Source organism: Galeopterus variegatus, unplaced genomic scaffold (assembly GCF_000696425.1).
Source record: "Galeopterus variegatus unplaced genomic scaffold, G_variegatus-3.0.2 Scaffold6048, whole genome shotgun sequence".
NCBI classification, from domain to species: domain Eukaryota; kingdom Metazoa; phylum Chordata; class Mammalia; order Dermoptera; family Cynocephalidae; genus Galeopterus; species Galeopterus variegatus.
Genome location: NW_007732159.1, coordinates 6131 through 6378, shown reverse-complemented (window position 1 = coordinate 6378; position 248 = coordinate 6131). Strand labels below are relative to the sequence as shown.

Genomic DNA, 248 nt, shown 5'->3' with positions numbered 1-248 from the left:
AGGAATGAATAGCACGTATGGAAGTCTATAAATGCTAGGGCGTGCCAACGCAGGAGACATAAGGTAAGGACAAAGCCCAAGCAGGCCAGGGGTTATAGCTCAGGGGTAGAGCATTTGACTGCAGATCAAGAGGTCCCCGGTTCAAATCCGGGTGCCCCCTGCTGGCACATTCCTTTATTGCCAAATCCACAGTGGATTTCTTGAGGTCGCATGCTGTGACCGGAAATATCTTCGTCATCACTTCTGCC

The 248-nt window shown here is 50.8% G+C and overlaps 1 non-coding gene across 1 annotated transcript; it reads left to right on the top strand.

The window, feature by feature from the left end:
* The first annotated feature begins 88 nt into the window (after positions 1 to 88).
* TRNAC-GCA lies at positions 89 to 160 on the top strand. The gene has a single exon. It is a non-coding gene; the product is annotated as a tRNA-Cys (tRNA).
* The last annotated feature ends 88 nt before the right edge of the window (positions 161 to 248 follow it).